Source organism: Dermacentor albipictus, chromosome 6, assembly GCF_038994185.2.
Source record: "Dermacentor albipictus isolate Rhodes 1998 colony chromosome 6, USDA_Dalb.pri_finalv2, whole genome shotgun sequence".
Classification (NCBI taxonomy): Eukaryota; Metazoa; Arthropoda; class Arachnida; order Ixodida; family Ixodidae; genus Dermacentor; species Dermacentor albipictus.
In genome coordinates this window covers 136,663,500-136,682,272 of record NC_091826.1, presented here as the reverse complement: position 1 = coordinate 136,682,272, position 18,773 = coordinate 136,663,500, and the positions used below count along the sequence as shown (strand labels likewise).

At 46.8% G+C, this 18,773-nt stretch overlaps 1 protein-coding gene and 1 non-coding gene across 17 annotated transcripts in view; both read left to right on the top strand.

Annotated features, from left to right (window-relative positions):
• The window catches only part of shf (WNT inhibitory factor 1), a 506,799-nt gene that overhangs the window by 33,567 nt on the left and 454,459 nt on the right, over positions 1–18,773 (top strand). The window lies entirely within an intron of this gene.
• Positions 11,905–11,977, top strand: TRNAS-CGA (transfer RNA serine (anticodon CGA)). The gene has a single exon. It is a non-coding gene; the product is annotated as a tRNA-Ser (tRNA).

Here is an 18,773-nt window from a genome sequence, read left to right as displayed (position 1 = left end):
AGATTTGTATCTGCAGGCGCAAGACGAAGTCGTCTTCCCGGAAAGATGAGTCGCTTTAGTGCTAAGCATATACATTGATTTCCACTTGAGGTTAGGTTGTTAACATGGGTTTCCCATCTGGGAACGCGCGTTAAAGTGACACCTAAATTTTTACTTTGAGATACACAAGTGTGAGGTGTGTCATTAATAGTGTAAGTAAAATCAGATATCTGTTTCTACCTACTCTTAGCGTTACTGATGTTTGGGTATTTATTGTCACCTGCTACTCCTGACACCAAGAAAAGGTAGAATTTTGTATATGGTAATCATCATTGCAATTAATTTCGCGGTATGAAAAACAAGCGTCAGCGAATAGACGGATGTTACCGTGTAATCGGGAAAACAAATCGTTTATGTATATTAAAAGTAAAACTGGGCCCGAAACACTCCTTTGTAGCACTGCAGATGTAATAGGTGCTAAATTGGAAGCTTCCATCTGAATATACACGAATTGTGAGCGGTAGAGGGCAGCACACCCCTCTCATGAGTGCACTCACTTACATTGACTCGCACTCATTTAAGAGGCGTGAGTGCGAGTTAGTGCTAGTGAGTGGACGTCAGTGCCAGTGAGTGTAAACGGAGGTGAGTGCGAGTGAGGGCCAGTGAGTGTGTGAGTGTGAGTGGAGGTGAGTGTGAGAGGAGATGAGTGCGAATGATTGCCAGTGAGTGTGAGTGGAGGCGATTGCGAGTGAGGGCCAGTGACTGTGAGCGGAGGTGAGTGCGAGTGAGCGCTAGTGAGCGTGAGCGGAGGTGAGTGCCAGTAAGTGTGAGTGGAGGTTAGTGCGAGTTCAAGTGGGTGCCAGTGAGTGTGAGTCGGGGTGAGTGCGAGCGCAAGAGAGTGCCTGTGAGTGTGAGCGCAAGTGAGCGCGAGTATCAGTGATAACCAGTGAGTGCGAGTACAAGTGAGTGCCTCTGATTGTGAGTGGAGGTGAGTGCGAGTGACAGTGAGTGTGAATGGACGTCATTGCGAGTGCGAGTTAGTGCCAGTGAGTGTGAGTGGGGGTGAGTGCGAGCGTGAGCGGGTTGTTCTGAGTGTGAGTGGAGGTGAACGTGAGTGAGTGCGGGGCCTGGAAAAGTGAACGAGTGTGTGTATTCTCCCGCACGGTCGACCTATTGACAAAGCGCGAACGAGGAAAGCCTCGGAAACTGCTGTCCGCCCAGCTGTACAGCATCAACGCGCGGGCTTGCTTACTTGTGCTGGCAGTACCGGCGCTGCACGCGATACTTTCTTCATCTATTTTCACAGCCATTAACTTATCATTTCTTTTTTTCGAATAGTAAGTACAAGTAATTTTCCTTATGTTTTTCTTGGTGTCTTTGTTTGTTGGCTTCTCATGATATGATTAATAAATGTCCGGACCCTCGGTTAACCCCCTTTCTTCTCAGCTTCATCGTAACTCGGACGCTTCGGACTAGTGTAAAATAAAATGTATGTGGACAACATTCTCTTCAAGTTTCGTATCTATATTCGGCTTGCTGTTGATTGAAGGAAGAGAGGCCGCGAGTCAGCGCTGTGTCCTGTTTATCCTTTCTTCCTTACACTGTACTGAAAGTCCTAACGTGAACGTATACGACAATCGCGAAAATGAAAAATGTTATTGACTGGAATTTCGGTAATTGTATGCTTGGGCACACTCCTGCTTCGTGGAAATTGTGTCCGTCAAAGCACATAAGCATAAACAAACATTTGCATAGCCTTTCTATTAAAATTACTCATGGTTGGAGCATCATGTATAGGTTGCACTTTCAAGCACGTCTAGTTTTTAGATCCCTCAGAGACTATGTAAAATGAGATCTGCATCCCAGCACTGTCAGAAAATATCCAAAGTACAGTTTAAACAGCCTGCAGTTATGATAACGATGTCTGTAACATCAGGGTATTAGGAAACATTTCTATTGACCGAAGTCTGGTCGAAAGTCTGTGGTATGTCGTAGGATACACGGCCATGCCGCAGACACACGAAGTGAACCATGCTCTCCTACCGCACACAACAGGGCAAGCTGCAGCGACTACCGATACACGAGAATCATTCATCGTCCGTCCAGCACGGTGCCCTAACGGGCTTGTTTCGCTGTGAGAAGAGATACCTGGGTTACCAAAAAATATGCGGCCGAGTTTTCCGCGATCATCGTCGCTTTCAGGAAGAATGAACGCGGTTACTGTTATTGGGTACAATAAACTGCAGCAAGTCCCTGGCGTCATGAAAACACGAAAGGACAACCGGCCCCCTCTTTCAGCAGTGCTCCGCGCACAAACGTGCACACACGTCCGCTCCCGTGCCGGCGTACCTCCCGGGCGTCTGGGCGGAACGAGTAAACAAGCGAGAAAGGCAGGCGCAGTGATTTATCGTGCGCTTCGCACCGCCCAGACGACGCCTGGCGGCTGTGGGCCTTTTCCGCGCCTCCTTCATCGCCTCCCTCCGCGGCACCCGAGCGCGCGATGGGTGCCCGTCTACCCGCGCTGCTAATTGTTTTCTTCATTTCTTTCCGAAACGCGCAGCCGCTTTTCCAAGTCTCGCCTTGGTTGCCTTCTCGGTTACCTTTTTGTTGGTTTCTGCGCGGCCGCTAGCTGTGCGAGCAAAGCCCCCTCGCCGAGACCCTGTTCGTGATGGTGGCTCGTTGCAGCCGGAACGATTGTCGAGTGGGCCGGCGCACGTCAACCGTGATTGACACCGAGCGAGCGGTCGGGCTCGAAGCGAAAGCATTCGCATGAGTCGCTGTGCGCCTTCGCTAGTTGCGGTGCCAATAAGAAAGGTTTCTAGTGGAGTCCTCCACCACAAATCTCAGTCCTTTGGTATTTCAAATTGTAGGCCCATAAATCGAGCCAGTTCGGCATACGTAACGTAAACCGGCTGGCACCTCCGCCACGTGCATTTCTTAACGCTTTCGCCCGCAGGAGGGCTCGCCCTTTACAAATTTGCCTCCACATATTTCGACCCTGTTTTGAGAGCACATGCTAACCCTACGTTGCTGTATATCATGCGCGTGGCGAACAGTAAATTACTGGATCAGGCTAGTTCTGCGTCATCGCCGACTCCATGTATACAATTCCGCGTCTGAAATCTAGAAAAATCCCGCAACCTTCCACAGCGACTATGACTTTGTGTAGCATTCGATAGGACTTCGCCGTCCTATCGGCCGTGAGTCTGCAAGAACTGCACGGGGCCGGAGACGCTTTTCACGTAGGCGTTGCGCTCGCCAGTGAGGTGTTAGGAAGCGGCCACTTTCTCAAAGAACCGTCTCGGGTCCATGGCCCAAGTACTTTCCCTGTTCCTGGAGGCTGTTGCGGCTGTTTAATGCGGAAGAATATTGCTGTCTCGCCTCTTTTAGAGCGCAGCTCTTTGGCGTCCGTTCCTGGGTTTCGCGTCGTCGTCGGCGTTGTCGTCGGCCTCGTAACCAGCTCGCCGACGAATCTGCTCCGCCGCCGCGCATGCGCGCTGTCGGCTCTCCGGGCGAGGGAGGATGATGGAAGGGAGGAGGAGAGACTGTGGAGGAGGGCTGGCTACACAAATGGCTCTTTGGCGTCCGTTCCTGGGTTTCGCGTCGTCGTCGGCGTTATCGTCGGCCTCGTAACCAGCTCCGCCCCCCTTTCATCCCCCCAGCGCTAGCAGCGACCGACTGATACCGCTTTCGTGAGTCCGCTACCGCACTCACGAAAGACGTCGTGCAATTCCTGCAACTCGCATTAACCGTCCATCGATCCACACCGATGTTAGTAGTGGGGGACTTTAATGTTGACATAAAGACAAACAGCAATTTCCTAACACTTATGCGGGAGAACATCCCGTTCCTCTCGCTCGTAACGCGTCCCACGGCTGTGACAACCTCGCGAGGCACTTGTATAGATCTCGTCTTTGAGAATCAAGCATTGGTGTACCAAGTCGAACATATATCAGTCTATTTCTCCGACCACAAAGCTTCCTTCATGACTGTCAAGAACTGTTAGTGGAGTCTTTGTTAAAGGAATACGTGTGAAAAAAAAAATTCTGTGATAGCGCATACATGTGTTGCTCGATTTCTTTGCCTCAATCTATCGAAAAGGTGAAACAGCTTATTTGCTGCGCTCAAATTTCGCATTAGGAAGTAACGTAATCGTCGGTAATTTTTTGCACCTCTTCATCATCACTAGCCTGGTTACGCCCACTGCAGGGCAAAGGCCTATACCATACTTCTCCAACTACCCCGGTCATGCACTAATGGTGGCCATGTTGCACCAGCAAACTTCTTAATCTCATCCGCCCGCCTAAATGTCTGCCGCCCGCTGCTACGCATCCCTTGGAATCCAGTCCGTTACCCTTAATGACCATCGGTTATCTCCCCTCCTCATTACATGTCCTGCCCATGCCCATTTCTTTTTCTTGATTTCAACTAAGGTGTAATTTCAACTAAGATGTCATGTTCCTTCACCCAATCTGCTATTTTCTTATCCCTTAACATTACACCCATCATCTTTCTTTCCATAGCTCGCTGCGTCGTCCTGAATATTCTGAGACCGGTTGGCTTCCCTGCAATGGGCGAAGAAAGAGTGACGGTAGCAAGCTATGCCCTGCACGAAATGAAGTTTTCTACCAGAAAAAGAAACTACAATTACTAATTAAAAAACTAACTCCGGCACTGCGATCGTTCAGCTGCCATGAAATTAAGTAGAACCCTTTTCGTGAGCCTCAAGGTTTCTGCCCCGTACGTGGGTACTGCTAAGACACAGCTGTTATACACTTTTCTCTTGAGGGATAATGGCAACTTGCTGTTCGTGATCTGAGAATGCCCGCCAAACGCATCCCAGCACATTATTCTTTTGATTATTTGTCTCATGAACCGGATCCGCGGTCTCTACCTGCCCTAAATAGATGTATTCCCTTACCACTTTCAGTGCCTCGATATCTATCTTAAACTGCTGTTCTCTTCATAGACTGTTAAACATTACTTTTCTGCAGATTAATTTTTAGACCCACCCTTCGGCTTTGCCTCTCCAGGCCAGTGAGCATGCATTGCAGTTGGTCCCCTGAGTTACTAAGCAAGCCAATATCATCAGCGAATCGCAAGTTACTAAGGTATTCTCCATTAACTCCTATCCCCAATTCTTCCGAATCCAGGTCTCTGAATACCTCCTGTAAACACGCTGTGAATAGCATTGGAGAGATCGTATCTCCCTGCCTGACGCCTTTCTTTATTGGGATTTTGTTGCTTTCTTTATGGAGGACTACGGTGGCTGTGGAGCCGCTACAGATATCTTTCAGTATTTTTACATACGGCTCGTCTACACCCTGATTCCGTAATGCCTTCATGACTGCTGATGATGATGATGATGATGATGAAAAACTTTATTTATCCCTCTTTAAAGTGAAGGGGGCAATGGAATAGAGGGTGGGGGAGGAACTACTTGAAGTAGGCCTCCTTTATCCTCTCAGCCCACTCCAGGATGGCCTCCTGAAGATCGGGCCTGGAGCTGCGCAAGGCAGCCTTCCACTGCTCCTCACTACATATTAATTGCTTGAGGAAAGGCGGAAGGGCGTGCTTAGGGCAGCCCCACATGATGTGGTTTAAGTCTGCTTTGGGAGAGAGACAGAATTTACAAGAGGGAGAAAGGTAAATGGCGGGATGAATGCGGTGGAGGAGGTAAGGGGACGGAAAGGTGCGAGTCTGCAGCTGTCGCCACAGAACTTCACACCTACGCGGGGATTTGCCCATGAGTGGCGGAAAGGTTAAGCGGTCTAATCGGTAGTGGGTGCAGATGTCGTGGTAAGTAATAAGTCGATCCCGCGCTGTAAACGGTGCCTCCTCCGTGGCGAGGTCCGACACATCTGATGCCTGAGCCCGGACAGTAAATCCTCGGGCACTGGCATGAGCCGCCTCGTTTCCGGCAAGGCCCGCATGCGCGGGAGTCCAGATTAATGCCACGGTTTGATGGAAAGGATGGGCCAAGAGGAGAGAAAGGGCTGGCTTAGAGACCCTACCCCTCCGAAGTTATGTATGGCTGCTTTGGAGTCGCTACCAATAACTGATGAATTTGGAATTGTGAGGGCCAGGGCTATGGCCGCTTCCTCCGCCTCCTCCGAGGAAGAGCCAGGAATGGAAGCGGCCGCAGCGACCTGGCCGTGAGAGTTAATGACTGATATTGCGTAATGATTTCTGCTCCCATATTCGGCGGCATCAACATAGAGCACGTCTTTAGAGGTGGAAAATTGTTTTTGGAGAGCCTTTGCTCGTTGCCTCCTGCGCTGTTTGTGATGCACAGGGTGCATGTTTTTAGGAAGTGGGGGGATGCAGAGGTTCTCGTGTATGTGATGTGGAATGGTGTATTTAGTCTTGATGATGGGTGCCGGAGTGATAGAAAGGGTTTGTAGAATGTGTCGACCTGTTGCGGTGTTAGAAAGTCTGCTATATTGGGATGTGAGGTGGGCTTCTGTGAGTTCAGTAAGTGTGTTGAAAGTTCCAGTAAGCATTAGCCTATCAGTGGAGGTACGTATGGGGACTCCCAGAGCGAATTTATATATTTTGCGTAAAAGAGTGTCGATCTTATCTGATTCTAATTTAAGGAAATGTAGATATGGTGTTGCGAATGTAATCTTACTGATAACGAAGGCCTGAATCAAGCGGAGAAGTTCGGCCTCCTTTAGTCCGCCATGTCTATTGGAGACTCGCCCAAGAAGGCGCAGGGTGTGATCGACTGTAGTGTGGAGTGTATGTAGAGTATATGTGTTGAGCCGGTTGCTTTGAATGTGTAAGCCGAGCACCCGGAGCCTGTCCACTCTAGTAACGGGGATGTGGTTTAGGAAGACCTCTATACTAGACATGTGTTTTCCGGACCCCCGGTGGGATGGCAGAAGTAGCAGCTCAGATTTTTGAGGGGAGCATGTGAGATTCATAGCCCCGGCATGAGCCACGACGGCGTCTGCTGCGGCCTGTAGAGTGTCTTGAATTTCTCCATCGGAACCGCCAGTCATCCAAAGAGTGATGTCATCGGCGTAGAGTGAAAACTTGAGATCGGGAATAGACCGCAATGCTTGCGCCATCGGCATCATAGAAAGATTAAAAAGAAAAGGGGACAGCACTGAGCCTTGGGGCGTGCCGTAGCTACCTAAAGCTTATGAAAGGGATTGCTCTGTGCCTATGTGTATCGTTGCGGTACGGTTGGATAGGAAGGTACATATGTAGTCATATGTCTTTCCGCCAACCCCAATGAGATTAAGCTCTCGGAGGATGGCGGAATGTGAAACGTTATTGAAAGCTCCATGGAGGTCCAGACTGAGAATTGCTTGCGTATCTAGACTGCTATTAGGTGTAATGATGTCATGCTTCATTCGAAGCATGATATCTTGGCATGAGAGAGATTTTCGAAAACCAACCATTTCTGATGGATAAAGATTGTTGTCGTCCATGTATTTACTAAGTCGGTTGAGGATGACGTGTTCGAGTGTTTTACCTAGACAAGAGGTTAGTGATATAGGCCTGAGATTAGAAATGTTGAGTGGTTTGTTTGGCTTTGGGATAAAAATTACCCTGGCATCTTTCCACGAACTAGGGAGGGTGCCTGTGTCAAAGCAGTGATTGAAGTACGCCGTGATGGCTGTGACAGAGTTGTCGTCTAGATTGCGGAGTATTTTATTGTTAATAAGGTCGGGGCCTGGTGCTGACATTGTGCGCAGGGTGGCGAGGGCATGGCGAACCTCTGCTTCCGTGATAGCGGCGCTAAACAGCTCGTTGGGTTCGCCAGTATATTTTGGCATGTCATACTTCTGAGCGGGGGGCAGATGTTTATGGCGGAGGTCGTCGAAGAATCCATTGAGATTGTTTTTGTGTGCATGTAGCAGTTTGTTTATGCTATGGTTGCGGCGTGTGCGTGATGTGGTAGGGTCTAATAAGTGTCGCAAGAGTTGCCATGTGCGCTTGTTATCGAGGTTGTCATGCATGCTTTCACATACCTGGCCCCACTGCTGGCAGGCCAGTTGTGTGGCGTACTCCTGGATCTGAAGGTCTAATTTGGCAATTCTGAGTCTTAATTTTCGGTTGAACCGTTGCCTCTTCCACCGTTTGAAAAGAGACTCTTTGGCTTCCCACATGTGTAGAAGCTTGGAATCAACCGTAGTGAGAGCGGTTTCGGGGGGCAGAGTGGTAGTGTGCGTCTGGGCGTCTGAGTGTAGTTGCTGAACCCATTCTGAAATGTCTTGAATGTTTGTGGGAGCTGATATCTGGCGGGCCTCTCGAAAATTGTCCCAATTGGTAAGGCTGAGGCGTTTGGGTGCAAAGGGTTTGTGTTTGAATTGTAGTGGGATGGTAATGATATAATGGTCGCTACCGAGGTTAACTTGTGAGTTGTGCCATGTGACGTGTTGGATTCTGTGTGTAAGCGTAAGATCGGGGGAGGCGTCCTTAGCTACGCTATCGCCTAGCCTGGTTGGTGCATCGATGTCGTTATGTAATGTGAGTCTGTGGTCTTGTATGTGGATCCATAGGGCTCTGCCCTTAGGAGTTGAAACGGAGTGACCCCACAAATGGTTGGGTGCGTTGAAATCTCCAAGGATTAGGAGGGGGTGGTGGTTGGTAGCGGCAATAGCTTGAGCGAAAAGGGAGTCAAAGCGGTGATGTTTGTCTTGTGGACGACTATAGATATTGAGAATGTAAAGGCCAGGTGCATTATTTTTGCGAGGAATAATTTCTAGAAAATCGTGCTCTATATCGACGCTGTCGAATTGGAAGTGATTAGCAGTGAGGTGCTTTTGCATAAGAATAGCCGTATGGGGCCGGGAGACCTTATTGTTCTGATAAACATTATAACCTGGAAAGCTGATTAGTCCGTGAGTTTCCTGAAGCGCAATGACAGCTGGGAGATTAGAAGAGGAGGCTAGAAACTGCTGGAGGTGTGCTTTCTTTTTTCGAAACCCCCTACAGTTCCACTGCCACACTTCAAACTCGGAACGGGTCGGGTTATTGGCCATTGTTAAGCGGAGCTAGTGGGGAGGCGGATCGAGCAGGTGCAACTATGTTAGGGTGATTCGCGGTGACTCCAGCTATCCAACTTGTAGTTTGTTGGATGTGTGCTTGTACGAATTCAATAAATTTGTCGATCTTTTCATTCCTGGATGTGTAATCTGTATTGATTTTTTCAATTGCAGTGAGTATATTATGGAATTTAGTCTCCAAAGCGGTTAGCCTGTCGTTATAATTTAAGATTGTCTCGTCCAGGGTGTCCTCTGATCGCGGAGTGCTCGGAGTTTTACGTTTGCTCGGGGGAGGGTGAAGCGGTTCCCGTTCAGTGGAAGGGCTAGTGTCCATGGGGGCGGTGGGAAGAGGTTTCAGGTAGGACTGATGGATGATCAGTCGAAAGGGTCGTGTTAGAGAGAGGGGCTTCAAAGGTTGAAGTAGAGGGGTGACGAGATTGGAGTTCTAATTTAAGTCTTTGAATTTCGGCTTTTAGAATTGTATTTACTTCAAGGAGGGATTCATTATTAGCAGTCTGGTTTGAGGAGCAGCTGGAAGAGGCTACCTTAGCCCAGCTTACCTGGGGTGGGTTGCGGGAGGAGTTGGCGAGAGTAGGGCTTGATGATAGAGCAGGCCAGGCGACGTCTTGGGTTGCGTAGCCAGGCCCGCGGCCTTGCTTTTGCTGCGACTTCTTCGCCGGCTTGAGTCACGAGTGCGGTCGAGACTGGGAGTTCGGTTGGTGGTTGAAGTGTCTTGTTTATGCCTGGGACGTGTAGGGCGTGGTTTGAACCTTTGTTTGCACAGTGAGGAGCCGGTTTGATGGTTTCCGCTGCACACAACACATATCGGGTCACATTCATGGTCCATAGGTGCGTCTTTCATTCCACACTTGGGGCAGAGTGTGTCGGTGGCACTAGTGCAGACGTCCTGGCGATGACCAATCCCGCGGCATCGGGTGCAGGCTTCTACCTTCTGCCTGAAGGGGCGGCATCGAAGTGAACAGCCGTCGTAGTTGACGTAGAAAGGGATGATTTTGCCTTGGAATATAACCATGATGGTTTCAGTATTGCCCAGGCGTCGTGCACCCCCAATAATCAATGTTGGGTTGCATCTGCGGAGGGTTGAGGCGATGTCATCTTCTGAGTAATCTGGGGGCAAGTGAATGCATCCTCTGCAGGTATCGATGGGATCAGCCACATGTGTGGCGACTTCGTAAGGGTTACCATTGAATTGCAGACTCTGGATGTTGTGGTAGAGATCTGCACGTTCCATGTCCGGTGTGCTGATTAGAACGGTATTGTTGATGGTGTTGACACGAATTTGGTCAGAACTGGTGCGGTCGGTGATGGGGAGCCCCGCAGCCTTGAGGATGACTTGTCTGAGGATCCATGCATGGATTCCAGCGCAGTTGAGGCCCCCACGAACTCTTTGGATGATTTTATAATCGCTGCGCGGCAGCGGCGGGGGCTTCGGTTCTGCTCTTGATTGAGTCCTATGAGCCACTGCGGGGTATGCTGGTGGCGAATGATGCTGACGCTGTTTCGAGAGGTTATCGTGGATCTCGCGCCAGGTGCGCGCGCTATCGCGCTCCGTTCCTGCGCCCATGCTAGGCGGAGCTAGGCCCAGCAGCGAGACGGTCAGCCGAGAGCCCTAAAAAGGGCTGCGGCTCGCGTAAGGGACGTCGGAGTTGCTAAAGGAACTGTCAAGAAGTGCCGATAACACTCACATAGGTCCAGGCAGGAAATCAGGCTCTTGAAACGATTGGGTAGGCACAAAAAGGAAAAATGCAGGAGCCGAGGCAACATGCGACCGCTCGCACCGTCGTCTTCTTCTTCCCCCCTGACTGCTGAGCTTTCCACTGAATCAAACGCGTCCTCGTAATCAATGAAAGCTATATATAAGGGTTGGTTATATACCGCACATTCCTCTATCACCTCATTGATAGTGTGAATATTGTCTGTTGTTGAGTAGCCTTTACGAAATCCTGCCTGGTCCTTTGGTTGACAGAAGTCTCAAGTGTTCCTAATTCTATTTGCGATTACCTTAGTAAATACTTTGTAGGCAACGGTCAGTAGGCTGATCGGTCTATAATTTTTCAAGTCTTAGGCATCCCCTTTTTTATAGATTAGGTTTATGTTAGCGTTCTTCCAAGATTCCGGTACGCTGGAGGTCATGAGGCATTGCGTATACAGGGTGGCCAATTCTTGTAGAAAAATCTGCCCACCATCCTTCAACAAATCTGCTGTTACCTGATCCTCCCCAGCTGCCTTCCTCCTTTGCATAGCTCCCAAGGCTTTCTTTACTTCTTCCGGTGGTACTTGTTGGATTTCAAATTCCTCTAGGCTATTCTCTCTTCCATTACCGTCGGGGGGGGGGGGGGGGGCACTGGTAATGTACAAATATCTATACAAATCCTCAGCCACTTGAACTATCTCATCCATATTAAACGAGTAGAAAGGGGATTAACCGAGGGGCCCGATTTTTATAAGTCATATCGTGAGAAGCCAACAAACACTGACGAAATGCGAAGGTTGTGGGTTGGGTTCCCACCTGCGGCATGTTGTTTTTTCATCCACTTTAATTTCCAATAATTTATCGTTACATTATTTCATTTATTAAGCACAAGTAATTTCCCCTATGTTATCCTTGGTGTCAGTGTTTGTTGGCTTCTCATGATATGACTTATAAAAACCGGGCCCCTCGGTTAACCCCCTTTCGTCATTACATAACGAAGGTCTCGAATTCGGCAACGTTGATGGCTTAAGGTAGCATACGTGGGGTTATTGACCAGTTGCCTTCACCCAAAAAGATCACGTTCTCGTAACGCCTGCGGCAAAAAGGACGTTCCACGTCCGCTGCCAAGGTCTTTGAGTGGTGACGCTGGCTAACACTCCCAGGGGTCTACTAGGACACATAAATACCCAAGAAAGTGCACGGGGAAACAACGGCGCGGTAGCTCAATTGGTAGAGCATCGCACGCGAAATGCGAAGGTTGTGGGTTCGATTCCCACCTGCGGCAAGTTGTTTTTTCATCCACTCAAATTTCCATTAATTTATCGTTATATTATTTCATTTATTAAGCACAAGTAATTTCCCCTATGGTGTCCTTGGTGTCAGTGTTTGTTGGCATCTCATGATATGGCTCATCCATATTAGCTATGATATTGCCGACTTTGTCTGTAAACGCATACATCTCATTATTGTCTATTCCTAATTTCTTCACTGTTTTTAGGCTTCCTCCGTTCCTGAGACCATGTTCAACTCTATCCATATTATACTTCCTTATGTCAGCTGTCTTACGCTTGTTGACTAACTTGGAAAGTTCTGCCAGTACTGTTCTAGCTGTAGGGTTAGAAGCTTTCATACATTGGCGTTTCTTAATCAGATCTTTCGTCTCCTGCGATAGCTTACCGGTATCTAACGGAGTTACCACCGACTTCTATTGCACACTCCTTAATGATGTCCACAAGATTGTCGTTCATGGCTTTCACACTAAGGTCCTCTTCCTGAGTTATAGCCAAATACCTGTTCTGCAGCTTGATCCGGAATTCCTCTACTTTCCCTCCTACCGCTAACTCATTCATCGACTTCTTCAGTCTCTTCCGGTCCCTCCTCAGGTCTAGGCTAATTCGAGTTCTTACCATGCTATGGTCATGGCAGCACACCTTGCCCAGCATATCCACAGCTTGTATGATGTCAGTGTTAGCGCAGTGTATGAAGTCTATTTCATTTCTAGTCTCGCCATTCGGGCTCCTCCACGTCCACTTTCCCTTATCCAGCTTGCGGAAGAAGGTATTCATTATCCGCATATTCTTCTGTTCTGCAAGCTCTACTAATAACTCTCCCCTGCTATTCCTAGAACCTATGCCATTTTCCCCCACTGACTTTTCTCCAGCCTGCTTCTTGACTACCCTGGCATTGAAGTCGCCTATCACTATAGTGTATTTTGTTTTCACTCTACCCATCGCCGATTTCACGTCTTCATAGAAGCTTTCGACTTCCTGGTCATCATGACTGGATGTAGGGGCGTAGACCTGTACGATCTTCATTTTGTACCTCTTTTTAGGTTTCACAACAAGACGTGCCACCCTCTCGTTAATGCTATAGAATTCCTGTATGTTACCAGCTATATTCTTATTAATCAGGAATCCGACTCCTAGTTATCTTCTCTCCAGTACGCCCCGGTAGCACACGACGTGCCCACTTTTTAGCACTGTTTATGCTTCTTTTGTCATCCTAACTTCACTGAGCCCCGTTATATCCCATTTACTGCCCTCTAATTCCTCCAATAGCACTGCTAGACTCGTCTCACTAGATAACGTTCTAGCGTTAAACGTTGCCAGCTTCAGATTCCAATGGCGGCCTGTCCAGTACCAGGGATTCTTAGCACCCATTGCTGCGTCGCAGGCCTGACGGTCACCGTGGTCAATTGCTTCGCAGCTGCTGGGGACTGAGGCTGGGGTTTGATTGTTGTATTCATAAAGGAGGTTGTGGCCAAGTACTGCACCAGAGTGGCCAATCCTGTGCTGGTGAGGGAGTGCGTTACCGGTTCTGGTCACGGGGATCCTCTTCCACCTCTTCAATAGAATAATATTACGGCAACGCTCATATCACGATGACTGTCGGTAGTAATCTGATTAGCATTCGAGCAATGCTGCGACACATTGTATTTCTCAAGTGATGTTTATTTTACAACTGTAGTGGTCATTCTGACACTTCTGTTGCTTCGGCTGTATGGGACATGCTCCGGTAATGTCTCTCTTTGCTATGGCAATCGCTGGCCAAGGGAGAAACCGAGGGCTCGATTTATTTAATCATATAAAGCCAATAGGCAATGAGGCCGAGGAAGGCATCGGGAAAATTAGCTGCGCTTTAAAATTTTCATACACAAAATTATGAAGAAAAAGGAAATGAATGTGGACGAAAGGATTAGCTGTCGGTGGTGGGAGCCCAACCCACAAACTCCGCATTACGCCTGCGTTTCACTGTACCGATTGTGCTAGTGTGACAACTATCAATCCATCCACTAACGTAATATTTATGTTTACAAGATCTAGCCTTGGGATTGTTAGCTAGCGCCACTCAGAGCAGTGGTGGATGTGGAACATGTTTTTCTGCCCGATGGCGTCGCGTAGCGCGTGGCTAAAGGAAATCATCATCATCATCATCAACCTACTTTATGTCCACTGCAGGACGAAGGCCGGTGATCTTCAGTTACCCCTGTCCGCTGCCGACCGAATTCAACTAGCGCCGGCGAATTTCCTAATTTCATCGCCTCACCTGGTCTTCTGCCGTCCTCGACTGCGCTTCCCTTCTCTTGCCACCCATTCTGTAACCCTGGTCCACCGGTTATCTAACCTGCGCATTACGTGACTTGCCCAGCTCCATTTTTCCTTTCTCTTTATGTCAGTTAGAATCAATCAATCAATCAATCATTTTATTTCCTTAAAGAAGGAGGAGTACAGGACTAAAAGCTTGGACAGCTTGACGAGGTCCCGACCCCTTGTAAGTTGGCATAACAGCAAGATGACAGCCAGTCATACACAAGAAATGAAAAAAAACATCACAATGTAACGGGTAATACAGAGTGAAAAAAGACGGCAAGAAATAATCAACACTCATAAATAACAGTGGAAAACAAAATTGGGAGAAGGCAATGTCTAGTCTTGCAAATAAATAAGTTGACAAAAACGTTTAATGCGAGAGTTTCGGTTTCTGGAGGGATCAAAATTTTGTCGGTCTAATAGGTTTAAAAACGAAGGTAATGTATGGGATAAAGATTGCTCATCATAAGAGGTTCTTGGGGTAGGTACGAACCACATTTCTTTATGTCGGGTCTGTAGAATATTTGTATTTTCCCGAAGTTTTGCCAGATGAATTGTATCATCAATGCCAAATTTTACGAAATCTTTGTAGCACAACATCAACCTATAATTGTAAAAACAAAATACAGGAAGAATTTCATATTTAGAAAAAAGTGGTTTTGTGGAGTGCGTATAATGGACATCAGCTATGTAACGCACAACTCTTTTTTGTAGCAAATGTAGTTTGTGCAAGTTTGTCACACCAGTTGTACCCCACACCATGACGCAGTACTGCATGACAGATACCACCAGAGCATTGTACAGCATAATTTTTACCTTGGTCGGGAGTAAGCGACGCAGACGAGCAATAACACCAATGGCAGATGACAATTTAGATTGCAGATGATCAACATGCTCATTCCAGGTTAGGTGCTTTGTAAAACGCACCCCAAGGATATTAACGCAATCCACTATCTCTAACTGCTCACTGCCCAGACACAAATTCATATTAGTTGTCAACAACTTTCCTCTAGGCGCGTACAAGATAACTTTTGTTTTCTTAGGGTTGATTTTTAAGCAGTTTATCACGGACCACCGCTCTAAGTCAGACAGCGTCTTATTAGCCTTTATTTCTATATCTGTTTCCACGTTGCCTGTAATAAAAACGGTTGTGTCGTCGGCATACGAAACGAATGTAGCGTTATCTGTACAGCGTACAATGTCGTTTATATAAATCAAAAATAAAAGTGGGCCCAAAATGCTGCCTTGCGGCACACCAGTGATAACTGGCTTCCTTGAAGATATTGTGTTACTAGCATCTACGAACTGTGATCTGTGGGACAGATAAGATGTCATAAGCGAGTGGGCGGTTCCACGTACACCATACATTTCTAATTTGTTAAGAAGGATGGAATGATTAATTAAATCAAAAGCCTTAGAGAAATCTATGTATATGCCTAGTGCCATATGCTTCCGGCTGAGTGCATCTAAAATTATTTCTTTTTGGCTCAGGAGGGCTGTTTCCGTAGAGCGGTGCTTTCTAAAACCATCTTGAAAGTCTGCAATCAAATGGTGACGGTTAAAGAATGAGAGTAATCGCGCATGCATTATTTTCTCAATACCCTTAGAAAATACTGGAATTATTGATAGAGGCCGATAATTATTTAATGCATGTTTTATCACCGCGTTTGAAAACGGGAACAACGCGGGTAATTTGCATTTTCTTAGGAAAGGCACCTGTTGATAATATTAAGTTATAAACATGGGCTAGAATAGGGCTTATAATATCGAGCACATACTTTATAGGGCGAATCTGGATACCGTCGCCGTCTAGTGACTTGCTGTTGCTTGTAGCTCTAATAGACGAAAAAACTTCAGGAGAAGTAGTTGGAGCAAGGAAAAGCGATGCTCCATTCCTGTTTACTGGTAGAAACTGAGCGTGGTTAGTTAGGCTTTGTTCTAGGTCCTGTTGCGGTGCTAGAGTAAAGACTTCATTAAATGCATTTGGTACTGCGTCTCCAGAAATTTGTTGTCCATCATGTTCCAATATATCAGGAATAGCTGAGTAAGAGTTAGGCTGTAACAAGGCATTCAATTTGCGCCAAAGTACATCACTTCGTTGATTAGCAGGGTCACTAAATATTCCTAAAAAATAAGCATCTTTGGCAGTTCTAAGTTTATTTGTTAAACTGTTTCTGTATTTCTTAAACGCCTTAAGCAAGGCTTCATCCCTAGATTTCACAAATTTGGCATATAAAACATGTTTTTGATTAATCATGTCAAGAAGCTCAGGGGTCAGCCAAGGTTTCCGCGCTTTAGGTGGCCTCGTAATTTTTTTTGCGTGGGAAATGCGTATCATACAACGGTTTAAAAATATTAATAAAAGCGGAATATGCAGAGTCGCTGTCTTGTGCACAATAAACACTGTCCCAAGTTTGCTGAGCAATGGCATGGCGAAAAGCCTCCAGATTAGATGGCGTAATTGACTGAATATAGACTGGTTCCTTAGTTTTTTGAGTCACACGATTGATTTTACTCACAAGCAGAATAATGCCTAGATGGTCACTGATATCAGTGTACAGAACGTCGGCCTCTAATGAATGAATATTTATATTTGATATGAACACATCTAATAAGGAGGCGCTGTCAACAGTGATGCGTGTTGCTGTAGAAATTGTATTTGAAAAACCGCAAGTTGTAATTAGAGTCTGGAAATCATTTTGCAGCGGAGAAGATGACAGCATGTTTATATTGACGTCACCACCTAAAACAAGATTCAATTTTTCTTCTGTTGCATAACTGAAAAGCTTTTCAACGAAAGCAAGAAACCGGGTCGCATCACCTGATGGTGGTCTGTACACAACAGAGAACAAGTTTGTATGGCTTTGTAGTGTCAGTACCTCATAATCGGTAGTTATACCAGTGAAGTTCAGCAAAAGCAAAAATATTATCTTCGAGCAAAAGCGCTACACCGCCCCCTCGCTTATCCTGTCGACTACAGAAGAACGACTGATAACCAGATAGCTGGAACAATTGTGATGTGGGCGTTAACCACGTTTCGGTTAACATTACGACAGTAATCGGTATTCCGAAGCTGTGTATTAACATGGTAAGTTCATCAGTCTTATTTGCGAGCGATCGAACATTTTGATGAAAAAATGTCATTGCTGGTTGCTTATCTGATATAAGATCCTTTACCTCGGATGGTACATAACCCATATTTTAGATAAGAAGCTACCAGAAAAAAAAAATGGACCCAACTGTTGTTCCTACGTCATCTTCTGCAAGTCATCAAGATGGCAAATGGGGACAATGGGGCTGCCGTCTGATTTCCGGGCAAAAATCTTGCCATTACGATACCAGGCATATTTCCAGCCGAGTTCTTTCTTTTTACTGTTCACCGCTCCAAACAAGCGTTTCATGGGAGGAGATAAGTGTTCATTGATATAAATCGGAGTGCTGGGCTCCAGCTGAATGTCTTCTGTTGTCAGCTGCTTTTTCCTTGCCTTCTCTAGGAAAGAATCGCGCTTGGCCCTGTGTCTGAACTGCACCACAATATTAGGGCAATTAGCGTTACCGCTTGTCCTAACTCGGTGGCAAACTTCAACATCAGAATCCTCGAGAGGTACATCGAGTGTACCTGCAAGTTTTCTGGTTATATCCAGGGTGTTTTCTTTTGGCTTCGTTGTTACACCTTTGATTTCTATGTTGAAACACCTGGTATGCTGGTCATTTTGCATGAGCCTTACTTCATGATCCTTGAGTTTTGCGAGCAGGGCATCTCGGTCCTTTTCCAGACCCTCCACTGTGTTCCTTAGATCAGAGTTTTCATTTTTCAGCTCACTCACAGATCTTTTCATTTCCTCATAGTTCTTGTTCGCAAATTCCAAGAATCCTTTCATTTCTCTAATTTCTTTCCTTAAGTCTCTTTCCAGGCATTCGCGCAGTTCTCTAAATTCATTCTTCAACTCGCGTTTAAGTTCTTCAAAAAGTTTAGATAACTCTTGCTTGCCTGTCATTGCTACCAGAGCGCGGGACAAAACGGAGATAAGCGAACAAGAACGCGAGATAAACAACGGAAACAACAGAAGATATCGGCTATACCCGTTCGCTCACTGATCCAAACCGCTCTATTTCGGTCTCTTAAAGTTATGCCTAGCATTCTTCGTTCCATCGTTCTTTGCGCGGTCTTTAACTTATTCTCAAGCTTTTTTGTCCGTGTCCAAGCCTCAACTCGAGATGTCAGCACTGGTGAAATGCAGTCATTGTACACCTTCCTTTTCAATGATAATAGTGAGCTTCCAGTCAGGGGCTGACAATGTTTACCGTATGCGATCCAACCCATTTTTATGGTTCTGTATATTTCCTTCTCATGATAAGGGTCCCATGTGAGTAATTGACCTAGGTAAACGTACTCCTTTACAGACTCTGGAGGGTGACTGGCGATCCTGAACTCTTGTTTCCTTACCCGGCTAATGATATTTATCTTTTTCTTCTGCATAATAATCTTCA